General features: G+C 37.1%; 1 protein-coding gene across 2 annotated transcripts in view; it reads right to left on the bottom strand.

Annotated features, from left to right (window-relative positions):
• FNDC3A (fibronectin type III domain containing 3A) overlaps positions 1 to 24,926 on the bottom strand; it is a 229,773-nt gene that overhangs the window by 103,578 nt on the left and 101,269 nt on the right. The gene's annotated exons all lie outside the window — the stretch shown is intronic.

Below are 24,926 nucleotides of genomic sequence, written 5' to 3'. Positions count from 1 at the left end.
AACAAAAGTTTTACTTTACATTATACATGCTAATAGGAAAGCAATGTGAGGATCAGTCTAAGGCCAAATATATTTTGGATTGATTTGAAGGGTGAGGGTGCCTGGATAAGGTTAGGAGGTTAGATATTAACCAGAAAATGGTCAATACAGAAGTTATCTGTGTTCTAAGTTAGTATTTCCCAAACATTTGGATTTATGTGCCAGCAAAATTTCAAAACAAATTCTGGGGACTCATTAACCAGCTTTTCATTAGGCCAAGTAAAGACATTAAAAGTTAAGAAGAAATTAAGAACGGACAGAAGGAAGTCTATCCTATATTGTCACATCAATTCATAAAGAGAGGATACTGTAACTTCAAACATTATAAAATATTTAACTTCAGAATTTTTATAAAGTCTTGAGTAAATAAATTTAACTTAATGAAAAACCAGTACATTATCTTTATTATTCCCATTTCCTAGACTGATGAAATGTCCCTACATCTATGGATAAGGGTTTGGGAATAACGCTTAGCAGTAAGAGGGATAGGGATTTATCTTTCAGGCTGGCTGAGCTCTGGTGACAGGAAGAAGGAGGAAACAGAGCAGAGGTAGGATAATTATATTATCATCATCCAATCAGGAACACTTCTGAAAGTGAAAAAGGGGGCTAAAAATCATTAAAAATACATCATTTGATATGTTTCTTTATTGACTGATATATTTTAATCACACTGAGGGAGATAAAGTTCTAACAAAGTCTATCGAAAAATAAAATGCTTTATTAAAAAACATATGCAAGTACATTAAAGAGCATTTAAAGGTATTCTTCATATTGAGGATCTGAATATTGGAGTAATATAAATGGAACAATTATTCTTAGTATTTTAATTTCTTAGCTATACCTGTCTTTAATTCCTTATCACTGGTATTTAATTGAAAAATTTCTTCTTTCAAATAGTCATCCTAATTTTTAAAATAAAATTGCTTACAATGTTGTATTTTATAGTTTATAAACTTAAAGCTGCTGATACCTTCAATTGACTCTTTTTTGTAATATTTTAAGACTACAACATTTATATTAAGAAAAACTGTTTCTAAGGTGCTATCTGGTAAGCTGGGAGCATGTCTCCTAAGTGGAGGATACTCTCAGTTCTATTTTTTGTTTCTTATTGAGATGTGTAAATACTTCAAATATTTTTACAATATTAAGTACTATAAAAACATTAAATATTTTTACAAATCTCACTGAATTGTCTTTATTTTTCTTTTGCATGTTTCACCAAATTTAGACCTTGTTTTTGAGCTCATTATTGCTGAGAGAGTTTACTGCAAAATAAAAAAGTACTGCCAAGTAACAGTTATAGATTTACACAATAAAATAAGTGATAAAAATCATTCAAGCTATTTTTTATATATTCAGTGGCAGAAATATTTAATTTCCTCATATTTATTTATTTAACCTATATGCTTCCCACTGGTCCTTCCGCTTGGTGCCCTGGTGACACCAAGTGGCCAGCAAAGACAGCAGCATCAAATACTTCTGCCACTACCACCAGGAAACTGAAAGGAGTTAGTTCCCAGTCCTTTAAATCTAAGCACACTTTCACTTACTGTTAATTAAGACTTGCTTCTGGCAAGGGTCAGGAAGAGAGAATGATTTATTTTGGGTTGTCTAAGATTTAACCACAAGTTTAAAGTGAAAAAGAGATGGATGAGCTACTTACTAGAGATCAAGGCGGAAGCTGGAAATTCAAAATGGTGGTCAACCAAATCTGTCACAACTTATTTTAATGAACTACTAATAATATTGTTTTAAAAATGATAAATCCAAGACAAATGTCATACCAGTTAGATATCAAGATGAGGCAAAAACCAGAACTGTCTTAGACAAATTGGGATATAAGGTTCCCCTACTAATAAGGAATGCTTATTTATTAAGGCTATGAAACACCTAGCAACATTTATTCATATAAGGCAGGGAATTAGTGTAAGCCTTGATCTAGGAACTCACCAAATTGGTGAGTCAGAACTTGGGAACAGAATAAGGAAGTTACAGAAAAAAGAGAAAAGATCAAGGTCATTGTTCACGCTTAGATGTTTAGAGACCTTTCTTTTCCTTGGAAATTTATTATTCTTTTTAAAGTTTGGATAAAGCAGAATGCTTAAATTAGGGGCCTAAGTATGATTCAGAATTGTGGATAATTTCATTAACTGTGTACAAAACTGAAAATTTCTATGATTAGATTTGCAGCACAATTAGATGTATCAGTGATAAACACTAAGTAGAGTACATTTGAAGAATGACTTAGGGTTAGAATCTACCTTTAGCACTAAATTGAACTGCATATAAATAGAAAACTTGAAGGAGATGTGTTTATCAAGCACCTGTTTCTAAACAAGAAATTATTTTTAGTGCACTTGTTTAGAAAGCTGCAGAGGCTGTGATATTAATGTCCATGAATGCAGCAGGTTGTGAACATTACTATTTTTAGTATCAGCCTAATATGAACAATGATGAATCATTCTTTTGTTATTTTAGTAGGAAGGAGCACTTAGGATTTACTGCAGCACATTAGGTTAACTATGCCTCAATAACTGAACACCCACACTTTGACATCACACAGGCAGTGATATGGATCAGTGACGCAAATCCTGTCAGGATCAAACATTAAGGCCACAGACTGAAAAAAACCGCTCAAGTGACAAAGCAGGCTAGTCATCTACCATGCAGACTGCATTAAATCAGTACTGCTAGTGTCAAAAAGGGTTGTGCTAGGTTCTCTTTTTACATAATAGCTAAACTTTTTTATTTTAATTATAGATTGCCCATACAAAAGAATCTATATGTTAGTTTCCTCACAGCTTCTGTGCTTTAAGGTCTGGGCCCTTAGAAACATGTCTTAAGGTTCTACTAGCCATCTGAATTATCTGTAAAAAGGCTTCTGTATCTAGGCTTTTTAGACTATCTTCTGCAGATATGTTTCCATTTATTAAGCATTTTATATAATATGCTGTGCTTGACAAAGTATCATTTTGATTCAGATTTGGAGCACTACACTATGGCCTTACAATTTACTGTAATTTCAGGGTCTTCTTCCCAATAGTCACTTCTTCTTTGGGCCTATAATTTTAAAACTTTATTAGTCTTTTCGGGCATCAAAATATCAATTTTTAAATGGTTACAGCTGGATGGCTTATGAGTAATCGTATGTATAAGGTTTCAAAATATATTATCCCTGAATTAAACACACCCACACCTAATTGGAAATCTTCTCTTCTATAAAAGGAACATAACTTACCCCTGGAGGCTTGGCACAGAATGTTCACATCCTGCTGTAGGTTCTCCCAAAAAGAAACTAGGCCTGTACACTTAAAGCATTACCCTTCCTGTTAGTTTATGTTGTAAGACTGGCACTTCCCAGGGGAACTGGAAAACCAAACAGAGATCAAAGCTGGAGGCACATCTAATAACCTTTCATTCTGTCATCATTACTCTGACATAGACTAACATGAAAACATGCCAAGGGCCTTTTCCCATACCCTCAGGCTTTTGCTTTGGTGGCGTTTCCTCAACCAGTGTTGTTTCTTAAGAAAAAGTGTTTAAAAAAAAAATGTAAAAAAGCAAGGGCTTTCCCTCATTCTAAGTTTTTTTTTTTTTAACCGCTAATCATCTAAAAGAAACATTTGGAAAATATAAAAACTGCTGAGACAGTTGTTCTCATAGCTCTTGACTGTGAAATTTGTAAATCATCCTAGTTTCTTCCCACCCTCCACACTGAGCTTCCAGGTCTCATTCTTATTACTATAGTTTTGGTTATCCCCTGCTTAAAATCCTTCAATGGTTCCCTTTCCTTTCAGAATAAAATGTGAAATCTCTAGCATGGCATATAATGGTATTTGCAAAGTAGCATATATTTTTAGTCTCATTTTCAGATACTCTACCATGCAGTCTCTTCTCCAAGCTACCTCTCTAATCACAGTTTTTCCGTTTCCTCTAACCTGTGTGTGCTTGGGCTTTGCACATGCTGTTCCTTCTGTCTCGAAGATATTTTTCTATGTATTTTTTTCTTCTGGCTAACTTCTACTTCTTCAAGCATCATATTTTCCTAAGCACTCAATGACTTCCCTATGCTTGCTCAGGTATTCCTACCCTGGCCTCCCACATAAATTCCATCATAGCACTTAGCATGGCCTTCTTTGTTTTAACTGTGGGTTACTTTTCTGTCTGTCGTACTAGGCTGTGAGGCAAGGCCTAAGTCTTTCAAATAACTGTCAAGAATGAGTTGTCCCTCAGGACATGAAAAGGCACTTAAAACAAATTCTCTCTCCAGGGAAAAGAGCACACATTCAGTGACTGTGTTTTCTGTGTTCTAGCAAGTGGCTGAATACAGAAGACTGGACACAAAAGAAGTGAGAAACTTCAGCACATTAAGACTAAAAATAGTATTAAAATATTGAAATATGATGGTATTTTACTGTAATGATGAAAGGATTTTCCAAAAATATCGAAGGATTACATGATAAAGCAGAAGGGAATGTCAAAGACAGAACTCTGTTAAACCATAAAGAATGGAAACTGGATTTGATTAAAATTCATTCTTTAAAAGTGAATGAACATCTTCAAACAATGGTATCACATGGGTTTTGGGATCAGAGTCCAATGCTAACTCTACTCAACTCTGGTAGAGTCATAATTTTAACCTCTGGAGCCACAGAGAAAATAACATACCTGTAAAGAAATCCTGTCCTGCAACCATTATGTTATTTTGTGATTCTTATGGTTAATGGTGACATGTTTGGATGCACTTTAATCAAAGACCATAACCACAGTCAGGAGCACAAGTCACACTTCTCTAGATACAGGAAGAAACTTTCTGAAAAATGAAATTATGCTTAGTGTTTGTTGCCATAACAGAGGAAAACTTAGAGAATGAATCCTAGATAAGTTGGAGGAGAATGATTTTTCTATCTCTATATATCTAGGTAGTGTCTAAAAATCACATCCAACATGCTGCCATACAAACAAAGGACAGGAAAGATCTTTTCTGTTTCCTAGAACATTTTCTGCAGATGGTACAAAAGCATGTAAATGACAGTAGATAAATTCATGGTAGTTTCTTTATAACGTTATATAAGTATTCTCTGGACATCCTAGCCTCATCTCAGGTATGCTCCTGGAAAAAAATTACAAAGGTTTGCCCCTGGGTTAGAATGCTTAATTAGTACTTCCCTGAATCAAAAAATCTGGTAGAAGTTACTACAAGGCTAAACTAAGGTAAATCTCTGTGTTTGTGATTCAGTTGTCCTTCTCACCAGGATATCCTTCTAATGAAGCTAACTTTGGAGAGTATGGTTTTTATTTTTAATAAGGAAGGTGACCTTTCTAGACATTCTTTCATAGTGTTAAGAAATCATAAATCCTCAAGGTATAAAGATTCTCTGCCTTGAGTTTCTTTTATATTTTATTTTATTTTCTTAGGCTAGTCAAGTGAAGCAGTGGGAGTGGAAAGGAAACAAAGAAATCCATAACGGGATGTGATCAATTAGTTGTAAACACCACTGCATTTGGACCAGCGGGTTTCTTATCTATCCCGAGTGTCAGAATCCTTTAAGCCAGTTCTATATTATGATATGAAATTTAGACATTTCTTTTCTTCCACTCCCTTGATTTTTAGAAAACTGATGGACTATAATGATGTATTGATAACCTTCATATGTCTGATTTTTTAGTTTTTACTAGTTTAAAAATCCACTTATCTGCACCAAAAACACCATGGTATCTCACTTTCCTGAATGAGCTTAGGGTCTTAATTTTTTTAAAAAATATACATTTTTAAATAAAGTTGGACTAAACAATTTAAAAGGGGTTAAAACTTCACTTGTATAATTATTTATGAAATTCATGCTGACATTATCAAATTATATGTAAAGTATAAAGAAGAAAAACCTCCTATAATCCTACCATATACTTGGAGGAAATGTGCCACAATTATTTTCCATGGATCTGTATTTTCCATGCAAAAGTAATGTTTTTTCTTATTACAAAAGAGTTAATTTTGTTGAAATCCTTAATAATATATATCAAATAAATGGTCCTGATTAAAGCAAACACCTAATAAAACTTTTTAATCTTCCATTTTTGAGAGAAAAAGAATAGAGTAGGCTCACCCTGTAAGTGTCCTCTTGGAAGTATTTTCTAGTCCCTGGATTGGTTTGAATGCTCTTGCTATATGCTTCCATAGTGCCTTTTCTTTTTCTTTTTCAATCACAACACTTCTCTCAGTTCATCAAATTCCTTAAATCTTCTGTCTTTCCTAGGAAACTGTAAACTTCATGGGAGTCAGGGATACAGTCTATGTTGCTTATCACTACATCTCCAGTGTTTTGGAATAGTGATTGCAAATATTAGGTTAAGAATTATTTACATAAAGTAATGGGTTTAAAAAGCAACCCCAGGCCATATTCTAATCTAGATTCAACTCTATCTTCTACATAATCTACAACTATATAGTACAATCAGTATTATTAATACTTACAATGATTTAGTGCACTGAAAGACTGAATTATTTTCAGTATATTCTGCTTACCATGGCTGAATTTGTTATTCTATAAATATTTTCAGTAAAATGAGTTGGAAAAGGCTTCTGGTTTTCAGTTAATCAGAAAGGTATTTTACAAGGACACTCTGTGCTTAGGTTAAGGTTTAAAGCACACACTTTTTACGCCTATTGTTATTAACTCTAATAATATCATCTTTAGCAAAAATATCTTAAAACCAACTGATGAAGATTTCTTTCCAAAAAAGTAGAATCAAATGATATTAGTCACCCCACCCCACCTCTGCCATTTAGGGTAATCAAAATTAAGGTATTTCTTAGGTATAAATGAAGAAAGAGCCTTTTTCAAACTCTCATACTCAGTGTTTTGTTTAATATAAAATCTGTATCGTTCACTCTTTAAAAAAATTATTTCAGTGAAATCACTCCTCAAAACAGAGGATTAGTAAAGGAAATAAAACATGTTCTCTCAATGCTCTGAGGAAAAACTACATCTTGCAATTAAAACCAAAAGATACTCTGTTTGCCCCAGCATCATGCAATATAAATCATGTAAAGCTAAATGGCACTTTTTGATAGAGATAGTCTTGAGGTTCAAAGATAAATTTATGAGTAGAGTATTTGGTATAATAATTTGGTTTCAGCATTCAATTTTGTAATATATTAAATATTTCAGGAAGCAAGTACATGGTTTGGAGGAACTAATCATTGTTGGACTATGAGTAGAGTACCATCTTAGGTACTCTATGTTTGAGAAGTCACTGTAAGGTAACTGTTAGAAGTATGCACTCTGCAGCCAGACTGCCTGAGTTCAGGTCGCAGCTGAGTCATTCAGTAACTGGTAACTACAGGTGAATTATTAACCTGTGTCTCAATTTCTTCGTATATAAAATGAAGATAATAGCTAGCTGAAAGGGTTGCTGGGAGGACTAAATAGGTTAATCACATGTAGAGTGTTTACAACACTAACTGATACAGGGATCGTTCGATAACCATTAGCTAATACATATGCTAATTAAATAACAAAGTCACTTTCTCTCCCTTTTTTCATTACTTGAGGATCTATAAGGCAATATCTGTGCAATTAGAAATGACTAAGTGCTGAAATAAAGACAATTCTATTGTTATATGCCTAAAATAAGTAAATAAACATTTACTGAATTTCTATATGTATGGGGCAGTTGTAAGTGCTACGGGGAGGAGAGCGGAGGGGAATGTAGCCTACAAAGACTATACTACCACTGTATCATGGTTTTGTATCATAAATCAGTTGAGAAAGGCTGATGTGGGCCTACACATCTGTATGTTTAAACTCCCCAGTTGATTCTAAGATATCTTGGTGCAGGTAAAAATTATTTTTTAGAAATCAAAAAGACTTTCATTTGGGTTCTAGATCCACCAATAACTAGGTATGAGGCTTTTTATGAATCTCAGGTTCCTCTCAAGATTTAAAGTTGATTAATGCAATCAATGCATACAACACAATCTTGGCAGACAATGAGCACCTAATTACATTATTAAAGATGGACTCTAAGACAGAAAAAAAAGACAAATAACAATATAGACCAATAAATAACATGCCAGATTAGAGATATAAGCCTGACAATATATATATTACAAGAAATTAAGGAGCACTTTTTTTTTTTTTTTAACATTGGAGTGGTCAGAAAGAGTCTCAAAATAGATGTAACTAGTATTGGGTTTTGAAGGGCTGGAAAGATTCAGAAAGCTCTCACCTGTATGTATGCATGCTCCCGTGTGATTTTTATAAGAAGGAACAATGTGAACAAAGGTATGAAGGAAGTGTGATGATTAATACTGAGTGTCAACTTGATTGGACTGAAGGATACAAAGTACTGATCCTGGGTATGTCTGTGAGGGTTGCCAAAGGATTTGAGTTAGTGGGCTGGGAAAGGCAGACCCAACCTTAATCTGGATGGGCACAACCTAATCAGCTGCCAGTACCGCTAGAAGATAAGAAGGCAGAAAAATGGAAAAAGAGAGACTGTTGAGACATTCCTCCTAAGGTGAAGGATAAGTTGCTGCATTTGGCCCCTCCTACAACCAAGAAAGAGGCACAATGCCTAGTGGCCCTAACTGGATTTTGGAGGCAACACATTCCTCATCTGGGTGTGTTACTTCAGCCCATTTATCGAGTGACCTGAAAGGCTGCCAGTTTAAGTGGGTTCCAGAACAGGAGAAAGCTCTGCAACAGGTCCAGGCTGCTGTGCAAGCTGCTCTGTCACTTCGGGCATATGACCCAGCAGATCCAATGGTGCTTGAGGTGTCAGTGGCAGATAGGGATGCTGTTTGGAGCCTTTGGCAGGCCCCCATAGGTGAATCACAGCAAAGACCTCTAGGATTTTGGGGCAAGGCCCTGCCATCTTCTGCAGATAACTACTCTCCTTTGGAGAGACAGCTCTTGGCCCGTTACTGGTCTTTGGTGGAAACTGAATATTTGACTATGGGTCATCAAGTCACCATGTGACCTAACTGCCCATCATGAACTGGGTGCTTTCTGACCCATCTAGCCATAAAGTGGTTCATGCATGGCAGCATTCCATCATCAAATGGAAGTGATCGAGCTCGAGCAGGTCTTGCAGGCACAAGTAAGTTACATGAGGAAGTGTCTCAAATGCCCATAGTCTCCACTCCTGCCACCCTGCCTTCTCTCCCCCAGCCTGCACCTATGGCCTCATGGAGAGTTCCCTATGATCAGTTGACACAGGAAGAGAAGATAGGGCCTGGTTCACAAATGGATCTGCATGATATGCAGGCATCACCGAAAAGTGAACAGCTGCAGCACTACAGTCCCTTTCTAGGACATTCTTGAAGGACAACAGTGAAGGGAAATCTTCCCAGTGGGCAGAACTTCAAGCAGTGCAACTGGCTGTGTACTCTGCATGGAAGTAGAAATGGCCAGATGTGTGATTACATACAGATTCATGGGCTGTACCCCATGGTTTAGCTGGATGGTCAGGGACTTTATTCCTCTGAGCATCTTTAAGAGAGTTGTTTTAAAGTCTCTGTTTTCTTTCACAGCCCCAGGAGTTGTTTCTTTTTTTTTTTAAGTCTGTATTTAGTAGATCTACCACTGAGTCTTTTTTCATGAACAATTTCTGTTTATTTCTTTTTTTTCCTTTGAATGGGCAATACTTTTCTGTTTCTTTGTATGCCTTGTAATCTTTTTTTGTTGAAAACTGGACATTTAAATCTAATCATGTAGAAACTCTGGAAATCAGTTTCTTCTCTTTCCCCAGAGTTGGCTGTTTTTTGTTATTGTTCTGATTTTTTTATTGTTGTAGACTATCTCTTTGCCAAGGATCAGCCTGAGATGTACATTTAAGGTCTTCTGAGAGCCTATGTCTTTCCCTGAGCATGTATGGTCATTTTCAGTTTTCCCTGTAAAAGCAGATTTGAGACAGAGTCTTGCTATGTTGCCCAGGCTGGAGTGCAATAGCACAAGCATAGCTCACTGCAACCTTGAACTCCTAGGCTCAAGCAATCCTGCTGCCTCAGCCTTCCGAGTAGCTGGGACTACAGGCATACACCACCATGCCTAATTTAAAAAAAATTTTCAGTAGTAGAGATGAGGTCTCACTGTGTTGTCTTGAACTCCTGGCCTCAAACGATCCTCCTACCTTGGCCTCCCAAAGTGTTGTGATTACAGGCATGAGCCACTGAGCCTGGCCTATGGTACATGTTGACTGGCCTAATCTTTAATGCATGGCTCCCAGACGGGGGAAAAAAAAGTGGGGGATAAAAGGGTGTTGTTCTTTAAATCCCCTGGAAGTCACAACAGCCAGGGGGTGGGGGGGGGGGGGGCACTTACAATAGAGGGTCGTACAATAACAATGGCTGCCCACTTCTTTGTTTGCATGTCTGTGACAGAAGCAGCAGTCAGAGGTAAAAGCACAGACCCCCGATCTGTGCAATCTCCTGGATGTTTTTGTTTTTTGTTTTGTTTTGTTTTTGAGACGGAGTCTCGCTCTGTCACCCAGGCTGGAGTGCAGTGGTGTGATCTTGGCTCACTGCAACTTCCACCTCAAGTGATTCTCCTCTCTCAGCCTCCTGACTAGCTGGGACTACAGGCACATGCCACCATGCCCAGCTAATTTTTGTATATTTTAGTAGAGACAGGGTTTCACCATGTCGGTCAGGCTGGTCTCGAACCCCTGACTTCGTGATCTGCCCACCTCAGCCTCCCAAAGTGCTGGGATTACAGGTGTGAGCCAGCGCGTCTGGCCTCTGGGATATGTTCTTAAAGAAAGTGGGCAAATTTCTCATCTCTTTTTCTTCTCCTGCCCTTTTCCATTCTCTTTGGCACATGGACATGGTGGTGAGCCAACCTGGATCATGCATACATTGGCAGCAACCTAGGGATGGCAGGCCAAGGCAAAAGTAACCTAGGCCACTTGTATAACCTATGGAGCAGCACCTCCATACAAGCACTAACTGCCTATCTTTGTACCGTAATTTATGAGAAAAGAGAAAAGTTCATATTATTTGTCTTAGTTTTTTATTGCTGTGTAACAAACAGTGGTTTTAAAAAGTACCCATTCATTAGCTCAGTTTTGTACTTCAGAAGTCTGGGTATGGTGTAACTGGCTTCTCTGTTCGGGATCTCATAAGGCAAAAATCGAAGTGTGAGCTAGGGTGTATTCTCATCTGGAGGTTGGAGACCTCTTACCAAAAGCTTATGGTTGTGGCAGAATGAAGTTTTGTGATTGCAGGACTGAGGTCCCCATTTCTGGTGGGTAGCCAGGGACCACAGTCAGTTCCCAGAGCCCACCCACATTTCTTGCCATGTGGCCCTTTCCATCTTCAAAGCCAGCAAGAAAACTCTTTCACTTGCTGACTTCCCTCTCATGCTTCAAATCCCTTCCAGAAAAGCCCTCTTTTCATAAGGACTCGCTTGATTAGTGAGGTTTATTCCAGACAATCTCTCTTTCTTAAAAGTCATCTGTACCATGCAATACAATATAACCCAATTGTGAAAGTAACATTCATTATATTCATTGTCCTGGAAATTATGTAGGTTATGTACAACAGAAGGCAACAACACTGGGGGCCATCCTAGAATTTTGCCTACCACATTATTTAAGCTCTGGCTTCAGGTATTTGCTGCTTTAAAAATGGTTTTTGATAAATATAAAAATTTACTAAATTAATTTTTTAAATTGTGGTAAAATACAGATAAAACTTGCCATTTTAACACATTTTAAGTGTATGGTTCAATATTAGGTACATTTACATTGTTGTGCAACTATCACCACTATCCAACTCCAGAACATTTTTCATCTTCCAAAACTAAAATTCTGTACCCATTAAATACTAACTCTCCACTCTTCCCTCCCTCTAGTCCCTAACAACCACTATTCTATTTTCTGTCTCTATGAATTTGACTATTTTGGATACCTCACGTAAGTGGAATCACACAATATTTATCTTTTTGTGACTGATTTATTTATTTCACTTAACTGCTACATACTTTTGAAATTAAATTTTAATACACATCAGAAAACACTGCTGTGTGCAGTGACTCATGCCTGTAATCCTAGCACTTTAGGAGGCCAAGGCAGAAGAATCACTTGAGGCTAGGAGTTCAAGACCAGCCTGGGCAACATAGCGAGACCCTGTCTTTACTTAAAAAAGAAAAAAAAGAAAAAAAGACTGAGAAGGAAGTACTAGTGCGGTTGGAAAAAAAACAGGAGAATACATAAACTGTAGAAGGGCAATCAAGAGAACAGTGTCCAAGAAGAAGGAAATAATACACTGGGTTAAATATACTGGGTCGAACGCTACTGGTTCAAATAATACACTGAGGTCAAGTATGATGAGAAGTGAGAATTGACCACTCATTCTGGCTACACAGAGGTTACTGGTGACCTTGACAGAGTGTAACAATCATTCAATCTAGAAGTAGTAGTAGTATATGATCACAATATTTACTACTGTTATGGATTATTTTCCCATAGTATGAGAATTTTGGAGTCAAGCTGAGTGAAATAAAACTGTGCCCAAACATGATCTCTTTGGTGTCAGTTTCCAAGTAATTTCATGATGAAGTGGAACTAAAAAAATATTTTGAGGAAAAACACAGGTAGTAGAAAAAGATTCCCTGTATGTTGTATGTAACTATCTACTGGGATCATTTACTCAATTAACAAATACTTATTGAGTGCCTACATAGTGCCAGGAATAAATTTTATTATAATTGAATGTTTCCTTAATTATTCATATATAAAAGGTTAAAAATGGTTAGATATTAGAAAAATTTGCAATGGTCCATAAAGATAGTATGTCTATTGGGCTAATCTTAACCTAAGCAAATAAGTAATGAAGCTAATGCCAATCAAAGCCTTTAGAAAATTTCATTCTAATAAAAATCTGATCATAGCATTCTAAGGAGAAGCAAATATCTGAGAAATCAAAAGCAGATAGCAACACCTTTCTTCTACAGAAAAATAGGTTTCTAAATTTCTGTTACCTAGAATATAACAACTATTTTTACGTAAAAATAACTGACCGCATAAATGTTCACTTAATTTATAAAACCAACCAACTTCCCCTCTTATAAAAAACAAGTTACCATTTTATTTTCCTTACACATATTTATTTTATAATTGGTATTAGATATTCAAAAGGCAGCTTTTAAAATCAAACTAAATGGAAACTGGCTTAGATACATAATTCTTAGGAATTAGCTTAAAATCTGCCTAAAATGAAAATCTTCTCTAGCTCTTTTGACTGTAAATTTTTGACTCTTGTAAAACATCCAAATTCATTTTTCTTGTCTTTAAAATTATCTAATCTTTCCATTTTTTCCCTATTCCAAGTCAATTTGCTTCTCTAGCCTCCTCATTTCCTAGCTCTTATCTACTATTAGTAAGTGGCTTTTTTCCTAAAAGGGGAAAACAGGAAGAGAGAATGGCACACAAAACAAACATTTTATATTCATATTTCTACCTACGTAATAAAATAGCATTTTGTGAGGCCAGCTCAAAAGAAGGCTTAGATCCTTTTATGTCCATTTTAGTCACTAAACGATATCAAAAGTGCCAGAATGCAAGAGGTTTGTGAACATTTATTCAAAAGCTAATATAAGATATTTCACATACTCATCTTTCTGGATCCTAATTTCCTTTTGTCATCAGTCATTAAAAAAATTTTTTAATCAATATTTTTGTTGCTTATTTTAATAGCACTCACTAAACTGGCTTAGATTTTATACTTCCAAGAGACTAACTATAACAGTGATATTTTACTTATTAGGAACATGAAGAATTGATGACAATTGAATTTCCCTATATTTTCCTTTCTAACAAAAATATTGCAATTTTCTCTTAAATAAGTCTTATATAACACACTTTCTCTTGAAAAGTAACATTTAATAGCTCTCTGGGACAGCCTGAGACTATTACACAATGTACTCAGAATGAATCATAGTCATTCACTTAAATTGAAATGGGCTGAATTTATGAATGGATGATCTGTTACAATTCATTTTTACAAACATGACTCATTAATGTTTCAAAGCTACTATTTTGAGCGACTCTAATTAAACTGATGTTTTCATATTAAAAGCGGAAGTATAAAGAGCAAATTTTTAAATACAATCATGATTTCCACCAGTATGAAAAATAGTTACCTATGCTTCAAAAAATTTTCTAATGGAAGTTAAGGTTGTTTAAGTAATGTATAAAGGACAAACTTCTCCATGGTTTAGTTTGCTAATTATGAAAAAAGTAAATAGTCATATGGGAATAAAAATCTACTACATGTGGTTTTGACTTGAGTTACTTATAATTTCAGTAGAACTTGGTCTGATTTGCTGTAATGCAAAGTCAGTGGGCAAAAGATAACCAGTGATCTTATAAAAAATTCTTATAATATCAATCTCCATATTATTAAAATACATTTAAGACATGGTATGTAATTAGTATAGTTATGAATATGTAACTATTTGAGAGCTGGTAGAAACTTGTAGAATCTAAATTGCCCTAGCCCACCCTCATTTCAGTATGTGCACAACACCGGCCAGAATTTAAGTAAATTACCTAGGGCTATAAATTAATAGCATTTTAGGCTTGTGATGAACCTTAAAAGGCATGAACAATCCCCTCAAAAGAAATAAACCATCTTCTATAACACCACCATCAAGTGAAGAGCCAGCAGATGCATTACCACCTACAAAGATAGATGGGAGAGGCCGGGTGCAGTGGCTCATGCCTGTAATCCCAGAACTTTGGGAGGCTGAGGCGGGTGGATCACCTGAGATCAGGAGTTCAAGACCTGCCTGGCCAACATGGTGAAACCTTGTCTCTACAAAAATACAAAAATTAACCGGGCATGATGGCAAGTGCCTGTAATCCCAGCTGCTTGGGAGGTTGAAGCAGGAGAATCACTTGAACTCAGGAGGCAGAGGTTGCAGTGAGCCGAGATCGGGCCATTGCACTCCAGCCTGGGCAAGACAGTAAGACTCCGTCTCAAGGGGAAAAAAAAAAAAAAAAAAAAGGTTGGATGGGAAACTGATCACTCCTAACCCTCCTTTGACATCTCTATTTATTACAAAGTTCTTCTTCATGCTAAGCTAAACTCTGTTTTCTTTTAACTTCCACCCATTGGTTCTAGAACCCAAGTCAATTTACTCCCAGACCTGTGCCTTTAATAACACACCATTAATTCTGTCACATAGTCTGTTACTTCCTTAAAGTTTTATTGTGATTATAGGAAGAAATGGTATACGTGTAATATCTCATGCCTACTGTTATAGTAACTGCAGCAAAAGTTGTAGTGACTATGATCTACAACACAATAGACACAACTTCTGATAAATTTCAGAGGTATTTCTAATATCAAAGCCCTGAAGTATCAAGAGTCATGAGGCTGAGGTGTCTCAGAGATTCCAGGGTATCAGAGCAAGTTACTAGGAGTCTTACTTGCATGAAGACTCTACATTCCTCTCTCCTCCCCAACAAAGACAACCTGAGAGAAGAGGGCTTTGCTTATGTCTTATGGGCATAAGGATTTACACTAGAACATGAGAGAAGGACAAGGCCAGGAGCTCCAACTTTTGCAAGGCAAATAACTTACCGTGAGGTAACAGAGTTGTGATTAATGGCATAGAGGCTCAGTGTTTATAACTATTTAACAAAATACTGGCTTAGTCTAGGGACTTGCTAAAAAATGCTCTGCAAAGGAGATGGCAGGTATTTGCAAAAGCTGACTAATTGCAGGAATGAGGATGGACGTGTGGTTATAATCATCATGATCCCACAGCACAGAAAGGGAGAAAATGGTTACTAACTGGTTGGGACATACCATCCCTTATGTTCAAAAAGACCTGTAATGGCAGGAAGAAGCAGGATCAGGTACTTGAGGAAACGAGGTGAGAGTAGAAAAGCAATGAACAGCAGCAGCAATGAAAAAGAAAAGTCAGATAGAGGAGTTGACAATAACTGCCCCCAGAAGCATCGGGGCTGGTTACTTCTTTAATGAGGGGACAGTAGAAGCAAGAAAGGATAAATAAACCCCTACTGGCAGAAAAAGCCATACCAGCAACAACAATGAGGAGAAAACATGAATAACTCCTGAGAAGCTGTTCTGAGCCACTTGAAACCAAAAGGTTAGCAATAGGACTTCTAGGTGGAGCCTGATCATACTAACTCTAGTAGGTGACGAGGTTCACAATCAACACACTCTAGTATTGTTAATTAGGTTCTTGTCTTCCCCAAGTAGCGTGAGGTATGAGAAAACAAAGGTGATACCTCTCAGAAAACTTGAATTCACCTTGATACTTTTTCTACACAAAGAGTCAAATCATAAGAAAATAAGCATAAACCCAGAATTTTTGGTCAAATGATCATCACCCAGGTGATATCTGTGGCTCACCATTTACATATTTAAATCAATATTTTCATATAACTGTATAATCTTAAATGGTGCTCATATTGAAAACTCTGAGGCACTAAAATATCCCCAAGTATGAAAAGTATATTTTTGGTATATAACAGTTGCCAAGGCAAGCAAGTACTGTACACAAATAAAAATATTTTAGCAGTTCTTTTTAACATATTGACAGAATGCCCACTAAGCAAAAGGCATTATTTTAGCACAGATGATAAAAGATGCAACAGGCAATTTCTGTTGTTAAAGAAACAAAATGGAAGATAATACTCCACTTAAGTAGGGTTTTTGTACCAAAATAAAGACGGCATTATTGTTCCTGCCCCTATGAGATTCAGAATGTAGTGGAAGTTTCTCTCTCCTCAAGTATTTATTTCACCAGTAGTGGGTATTAATAAATTAACTAGTTGATATACTATTTATAGGTCTACCATGAGCAATAACCATTCACTAGCTCAGTTACCTTATAAAATGTGCCTGTGCACAGACAGACTTGTTAAATTTAAGACGCTCATTCAGAGTCCTCATTCCCAGAAGTAACTAAAGAGAACTCAGTTTAATAAACAGATTATTCTGGAATCAAAGCGTCTTTAGTTACAATAACTGCTGGAATTCACCTAATCACAATTATCTTTCTATGCTGGAATTACTTTTATAATATCACCCAACCAGGGTATGAACACATATAAAGATGGGACACTGTTATAACAAACAACTCCATTTTTATACAGCCATAGCTGTTCTTCCCCGTGTCAAAATCTGCTTCCTTAGCCGGGCATGGTGGTGAATGCAACCGTAATCCCAGCACTTTGGGAGGCTGAGGCGGGTGGATCACGAGGTCAAGAGCTCGAGACCAGCCTGGCCAATATGATGAAACCCCATCTCTGCTAAAAATACAAAAATTAGCCGGGTGTGGTGGTACACACCTGTAGTCCCAGCTACTTGGGAGGCTGAGGCAGAAGAATCGCTTGAACCCAGAAGGTGGAGGGTGCAGTGAGCTGAGATTACACCACTGCACTCCAGCCTGGGTGACAATGCGAGACTCTGTCTCAAAAAAAAAAAAAAAAATCTGCTTCTTTATAACTCACCTGTTTATGTCTAAATTCTGCCCTCTAAGGTGCAGAGAATAATGTACTCCAAGTCGCTGCCCTCTTTTCTAGGTTAAACATCCTTCACGCATTTCTATAGTGTTTTATAAAGATGATTTCATGCTTCTATGATCTCCTGGTTATCTTCCTTGGGACAATCCCAGTTTGTCAATACTTCTTTTAAACATGTTAAAAGAATACCGTCTAACCAGCATACACCACCATCTGTTTTGAACTTGCATTTCTATTTTTGAAGTCCAAGATTTCATTTGTTTTCCCTTTTGCAAATGGGATTCAATAGATGACTCATATTCAGTTCTAGTTCTGCTAAAATAAGCAAGTTCTATTCATAAGGTTGTCTTCTCTTGTACTGCAGTGGACACTGTCATTTGTTTTAGTGCATAGAATCTGAAGTCCCTTTGTGTGTTTGAGGAGTCTCCTTGGTGTGAGATAAAGACCATCACTCCTACAGGTGCTGATAATTTGGCAGGCAGTGGTGGGTGGCTACAAAATTCCTGTTGCAGAAGTGGTATCTGTGCTAGAAGCAAGTAATACTGAGTTCTTAGTGGAGGAGGGGAAGGGGTATAATCACAGCATTGATGATGACTTCCTAATTAGACCACCTCTGTGTGGATGCCCTTTTTACCCTAGTTGGGCTCTGACTCTTCACTCTAATACATCCCCAGATTGTGCACTGTCTGACCATGCTGGGACTCCTACAACCCAGGTCAGGCTACCCCTCCACACAGATGGCCTCCTCACTCTTGTTTGAGCTCTGATTCCCCATGCTGGATCATTGCATTGCATCAGTGACTGCCTCATCCTGCTCAAGTTCTTACAGGCCACACTACATGCCTTCTTGATGATATCCTCCTCAGCCTTATACTCTGACTCCCTATACCAGGCTGCCTTCTTGTGTGAATTCCCTCTTCACTCTGCTTGGGCTCTAACTCCCTATACTTGGCTATTCTCTGATGTGATATGGTCCTCACTCAATTAGGGCTCTGACATCCTACTCTGGGGAACTGCAGCTCACCTCTCCCATTCCCACTAGTGCACTGCCTATATTGTTCTGCCTCATCTAAGAGCTTCAGGACTGAGCTATTAGGAAGGAAAAGGAATGAGGACAGGAGGAGTCTCAATATCATCTTAAACTCTTTTGTGTTTTATAGGCAAGATTAAGTTTCAAAAAAGGAACCCCAACTAATACACACTATACAGTACCTAGATTTTTAAAATCAAAACGTAGAACTTTATATTTACTCCTATTAAATTTTATCCTGTTGGGTTTTTTTTGTTTTTGAGATGGAGTCTTACTCTGTCACCCAGGCTGGAGTGCAGTGGCAGGATCTCAGCTCACTGCAACCTCTGCTTCCCGGGTCCAAGTGATTCTCCTGCCTCTGCCTCCTGAATAGCTGGGATTACAGGTGTGCGCCACCACATCCAGCTAATTTTTGTATTTTTAATAGAGACAGGGTTTCATCATGTTGGTCCAACTGGTCTCGAACTCCTGACCACAGGTGATCCGCCCACCTCGGCCTCCCAAAGTGCTGGGATTACAGACGTGAGCCACCGTGCTGGGCCTATCCTATTGTTTTTGACCTATCATTTCAATATGTTCTGATCTTCTTGAGTTTGACATTTATTAACGTTAGCAACTTTCTGACACTTAAACATTTCATAAACATGTTTTTATTTTTGTTAAAAAAAAAAAAAAAGGTACTGATTTAACATGCTCAAAAGAAAGCCCTAGAGAACAAAATCCTGAGTAACACAACGTGAGACAAAGTTGCAGACTGGCAACGGTCTGATGATCAAATTTTATTTCATCTTCCTATAAAGGTATATAAGAAAGTCTGACAAATAAGCTTGAGAAAATAAACAGTGCTTATTCATTTTTGTCCCTCACTGAATACTGAATAAGTGAATGGATGAAGAATATAAGGTCTTTGTTTTTGTAGAAGCCACGTTGCAGAAAAATTATAATGTAGATGTGGTTAATCCATGATCAATGTAATTAGAGACTATTATCTGATGTAGGTCTTGGGTTCTATGGTTCCACAGATATAAGTAATATATCCCAAAAGATACGGCCTAATAATAATCTTCTCTATGACAAAATTATGTTCTAAGTCCTACATGATGTGTATACACACAGACACACACTATTTACATAAACAAGTGTAAGACACGATATATACTGAATATAATCTGACTGATATAATAGTAAGTGGCAAAGTTTGAACTCAAACCCAAGTACCCTTCTGCTTAACTACTGCCCTATTAGATTAAAAGTATTAAATAATCATCAATATTTTTGCTTGTCTTTCTAAAACATATCTGAAGGAGCCAGAGCATATAAAAATTATTCAAGCATAGCTCGTCTGTGTATTTTTTGCTTTTCATAATTTTCTCTCTTACATGTAGTGGCATGGAATCACACCAAAGTAGAAGTGCCATAACAATGCAAAACCCCTAGATAGTTAATAAATTCTTACTCGTTAGCCCCATTGATTCATTCTGAGGTATCACAGATGAGAAGAGAAAAAGCCATACCTGCCTCTCATAAGGAGGGTTTTTAGCTACAACTGTTGGCTATAACAGATCTACTTGTTTGACACATATAAATGCTCAAGAAACATCTGTTGTTTTCTCTTCTTCACTCACCTTAAATGTTTATTGAGAGTCTCTATGTGCTGGGTGCTATACAAAGCATCAGGGCTACAAACATACGTAAAAATATCTGCCTTCAATTATTTCTGTATGTGTATCTACAGCTAAAAGAGGAGAGAAACTAAAGCAAGGGCTTCACAGAACAGATGATATCTAAAGGAGGAACCAATTTGTCATCAGGAGAGCCAGCTCTACACAGGATTCTTAAGTGTTTACTACATATTCTCTATGAAATATGCTTCTATGACCTTCCCAGTAACCCAAATTTAGAAACCTTGCCTAATTCCCTATTTTTCATAACTCTTCACAACATAAAACTAAGAAGGTAGTCTTTAGCACATGCTACAAAGATCTATTAATATAAAACCTAAAATTTCCCCATTCAATAAATTTTTACATTTCTACATACCAGTTACTAGGCAAAATACTTAATTTTCACAGTATCTCTCATTATACAAGACAATCTGTTGACATGCTATCAAACCACTTCACTATGAAAACATAAGAAGAAGTTAGATTGTTTCAAAATACCTCTCAACAGAAAAAACCTGAGACAGACTCAAACTAGCACTCATTTCAAAAGTAATCAAGAATTTAAGTTAAAACCAGTGAATAATGGTTAAAGAAGGGGGGAAAAATGAGGTATGGGTTCATATCAGGAAATATAAACAGATCTAACCAATGACCAAAATGGAAAAGTAGCAAAACAGAAGACTACACTTTTAGATATTTAAGAGTGGTGCCTTATCCAAAAGGACATGAAATAAGGTAAAGAACTAAGGGAAGACAGACATCAAATTCTGAAGAGGACTCAGAAAAAATGGTATGGGACAACAGAAAATGATCACATCAAAAGAACAATGTAGATATTTTTAATTCTTTTCATTAAAAATATGAAAACTGTATTTTTTGAAACAAATATTGGGCCAGGTACAATTGTCCATGCCTGTAATCACAGTGCTTTGGGAGCCTGAGATGGGAGGATTCCTTGAGCCCAGGAGTTTGAGAGCATCCTGGGCAACATAGTGAGACCTCAACTCTATAAAAAATTAGCCGAGCATGGTGGCATGCACCTGCAGTCCTAACTGCTCAGGAGGCTAAGGCAGGAGGATCACCTGAGCCCAGGAGTTTGAGGCGACAATGAGCTATGACTGTGCTACTACACTCCAGCCTGGGTGACAAAGAGACCCTGTCTCTTAAAATAGAAGACAAATAAATGTGGGAAAGTCCTTGTTTCTGGCCCACAGTGATTCTTCCCCAGTCCCCACCTTTTTTTTCCTTTTTATAGGGTGAAGGGAAGAGAGAGAAGCTCAGGAGTGTATTTGAAAGATTACATGTTATTATTTTATTGAACATTTCCAGATGATGTTTGTAGTAGGAAGACTTTTGGTTCAACAGGTACCACATATTTACACAACTTTTTAGCAATTCCAGTCTCTTTGTGGTTATTCAAATAAGTCAAGTCATTCTTTCCTTCTGTTGCTTTCGAACACTTTCCCTCTGTCTAAAGTGCCTTGAGACCCTTTGTCCATCTGACCAACTGCCACTGTTCTTCGAGGAGGCTCATGTGTCATTTTCTCCTGGAATAATTTTTTCTTTACATACCACTGAATATTATAGTAACCCTCCTTCTATGCTCCCATAACACCCTACGTGTATCTCTTTTTATACTGTAATACAACTGTTAATTTTCCCTTTTTTTCCCCTATGACACTGTTCTTGAATGTCAGGAACTTAGTTTTTAGATTTTCTTTGAATGTCCAGCAACTAGCACAGTATACCTCAGTAGATACTTAGAAAATTCATAGAAAAAAAAATTAGCAATTTGTCTTTCCAGAATGTATGCTATACAGTAGAAAAACTACTGTATTGAACTCTGCCCATAACTAGCTGTAACTCACAAAATCTGAGCCTCCAATAAAGTAAGGTAATTATTTAGATCTCTAAAGTTCTCTGTGATTCTCAACCTAGTTTTCATTTCTAAATATTCTGAACAAGTAATAAAACTACTTTTAAAAGAATGGACTTTAATTCAAATGCTTATTAATTTACACAGCTCTTATCTCAATTCATTAGGTTTTAATATAGAGATTTTATTAGTATAGTGGCTGTCAGAGAACAGCTTTCCTAACTTGATGGCCTTAGGGCTATAATGATCTATGTTTCTCTCCACTTCGCTGGCATATAATTTTCTTCCCTTAAGAATTTCTCTTTCTCCTTGTTATCTGTTGCCTCCACTTCTATTAATAATCTCACTTTTTGCCTAGATCCAGAGCTAGTCCACGAAGGGGCTTGCCATATGACAGAAACTAGTGATGGCTAAGTGGAAGAAAATGAACTCCAGAAGTCTTTTCTTGTCTTCTCTTGCTCAGAGTGAAGGCATATTGATTTTACAAAGACTTCAACCCAGTTCCCTTGCTCACTACTATTCCTTCCACCCATATTCCATCTTGTAATTTTGGACAGTCAAAAACATAAAGAGGGGAGAGCCTTCTTATTTTCTGTCTGGTTCCCTTTATCCTTTCCTGTGTTTTTAAAACCTCTACCCAATAATTTTAAAACAGTCTCCAATCTTACAATCTGTCATATAGAGAAAGGAATCCGTTTCCCACTGAAGCAGAGAAATGTGTCCCTGCCTAAAAATATCTTCCCATGGTAGTTAGTTCCTATCACTAAGATACTGTTAGTATTACAGGCACATTATAAATTAGATAGGCTTTTTTGGTCCTGACCAAAGGGGTCACTGCCGCATATAAAATCAATTTAATTGATTTATGGAGGTGGGGTTTACAGACTGCAGTTACAAATTAACTTTTGAAATATAAGCTATTTATAATTCAGGGTCTGGTTATCCAATCATAAATAGCACTTTTTGTGTTCTGAGTCACACTAAAACAGTAATGAGTATCTTCCTCTGCAAATGTGTTAGAAAAGATCAATGCTGTACTAGTTAAAATGTATCCACCATAAACAGTATTTATTGAAAACAATTTGAAAAGAGATGTACAAACCTAGATATGTGCTCTATTAGAAACTTACACTCTATGAAGTACCCAGAATAAAATTATTTTCATAAAAACTTAACTGGCAAGTAAAGACAGGTAATGCTTATCATACTGCTTATAAATTCTACTACCTGGTTTCTTTTAAGTATAATATGTGAACTCTTCCTATTTGTGAAATTGCCATAACTGCTGCACAAATGATTTAAATTAACTTACAGAAATTTTTAAAAAATTTTTACTTTAAGTTATGGGATACATGTGCAGAACGTGCAGGTTTGTTACATCGGTATACATGTGCCATGGTGGTTTGGTGCACCTATAAACCCATCACCTAGGTTTTAAGCCCTGCATGCATTAGGTATTTGTCCTAATGCTCTCCCTCCCCTTGGCCCGGGGCCTGTCGCAGGCCCTGGTGTGTGAGGTTCCCCTCCCTGTGTCCATGTGTTCAACTTAGAGAGAAATTTTTAACTCTCAGATATATAAGGTTTAAATGTCAGGCTAAAAGTTTTAATTTTAATTACTGAGCTAATTACTTCTCTGAAAAGAGTTAGGTCTATTTCTTCTTTGATTAAACAGATTGGACAGCCTAGGTAAAATGGGGGAAGACAGGAAGTTTGCCTGGGCTAGACAGTCTTGCTTTACATCAGTTGTCTTGAAGTAAGTGTTAGAGTCCTTTCACTGTATTCCAGTTTGAAAGATGACAAAGTATACAGACACCTCATCTCTAATGCTCTTTTTAAATTTAATTTTATTTTGAGACAGGGTCTCGCTTTATCGCCCAGGCTGGAGTGCACTGGTATGACCATAGCTCACTGCAGCCTCAAATTTTTGGGCTCAAGCAATCTTCCAACCTTATCTCTTGAGTAGTTAGGACAGCAGGCATGCGCCACTATGCCTAATTTTTAAATTGTTTGTAGAGACAGGGTCTTGTTATGCTGCCCAGGCTGGTCTCGTATTCCTGGCCTCAAGAGGTCCTCCTGCCTCATTCTCTCAAAGCACTGGGATTACAGGTGTGACCCACTGCACTTGTCTTCCCTTTTTAAACTAAAGCAATACCTATTAGTTAAATACCCAACATATGGAAGGCCAAGAATTGAAGGGGATACAAAGAAATGTAAGAAATGGTATGTGTCCCCAAAGTGCTTAGACTTTAGCTGGAGAGACTGAATAAAAATTTTATGTTAAACAATACAAAATTTAAATAACTTTAAAAATACAACTAGAAGAAATATTACAAGATGGTGTAGTTATTTGGTAAATGAGTGGTGCAATAATTGGTATGATGGGGTTTCACAGGTGACGGGGATCACTTTCTATTAACAATAACACTACAGCACTCACCACCACTTATTGAGAGCCTTGTATGTCCCAGGCTGGTTTAGAGTACATTACCCGTGTATCAGGAACCTTCACAATTATCCTATAAGGTGTACTATTATTGACAGGAATAAGAATTTTAATGATGAGAAATGTACTCACCGAGAGCTGGGTACAGAGGCTCACGTCTGTAATCCCAGCACTTTGGGAGGCTGAGGTGGGCGGATCACCTGAGGTCAGGAATTCAAGACCAGCCTGGCCAACATGGTGAAACCCCATCTCTACTAAAAGTACAAAAATTAGCCAGGCGTGGTGGCAGGCACCTGTAATCCCAGCCACTTGGGAGGCTGAGGCAGAAGAATCGCTTGAACCCGGGAGGCGGAGGTTGCAATTAGC

Source organism: Gorilla gorilla, chromosome 14 (assembly GCF_029281585.2).
Source record: "Gorilla gorilla gorilla isolate KB3781 chromosome 14, NHGRI_mGorGor1-v2.1_pri, whole genome shotgun sequence".
NCBI classification, from domain to species: Eukaryota; Metazoa; Chordata; class Mammalia; order Primates; family Hominidae; genus Gorilla; species Gorilla gorilla.
The sequence above is the reverse complement of the archived record's forward strand: the minus strand, read 5'-3'. Positions and strand labels throughout refer to the sequence as shown.